The sequence below is a fragment of the Acanthisitta chloris genome, unplaced genomic scaffold, assembly GCF_000695815.1.
Source record: "Acanthisitta chloris isolate BGI_N310 unplaced genomic scaffold, ASM69581v1 scaffold12497, whole genome shotgun sequence".
NCBI lineage: Eukaryota > Metazoa > Chordata > Aves > Passeriformes > Acanthisittidae > Acanthisitta > Acanthisitta chloris.
In genome coordinates this window covers 37,582-38,176 of record NW_008683243.1, presented here as the reverse complement: position 1 = coordinate 38,176, position 595 = coordinate 37,582, and positions in this window count along the sequence as shown.

Sequence of the window (595 nt, the reverse complement as noted above, 5' to 3'; positions counted from 1 at the left end):
ACTTCTCTGGTCTGAAACTGGTCAGCTGTGTGTTGAACACCATCCACATTTTTCATCCCAGTTTTTCTTTCTTGGCCTCTCTGGTTTGACTGAGAAACAAACATTCTCCATCTCAGAACTGCAGTGAGCCTCTCTGGTTTGACTGAGAAACAAACATGCTCACTGCAGTTCTGAGATGGAGAAATGCACCTTCATTTATAAGGACTGTTGATCCCTGACCTGCTCTATCTTCCTTGGCAATAGGGAATGAGAAGCAACTCAATCAGCCTTTCAGAGACACTGTGAATATTGAATTGGAGCAGCATGAGCTTCCCAGTTCCCTGTTGTACCATGTATATACTGACTTAACAGGCTGACCAAACTGACCTTCCCAAAATTTGTTTTCATGAAGTTTCCAAAAGAGACTTTTTGCTAACATTTTCTACTAATTTCTACTGCAGCTGGAAGACTTGGTGCTCAGTTGATGGCTTATTCATGATTGAACACTTGACCAATGTTGCCACCAGCCCACTGTTTTCTGTAGATAAACACAAATACAGCTTTTTGTGGTTATAGCTTTGGAGGAATTGTATATTAAACATGTACATATATATAT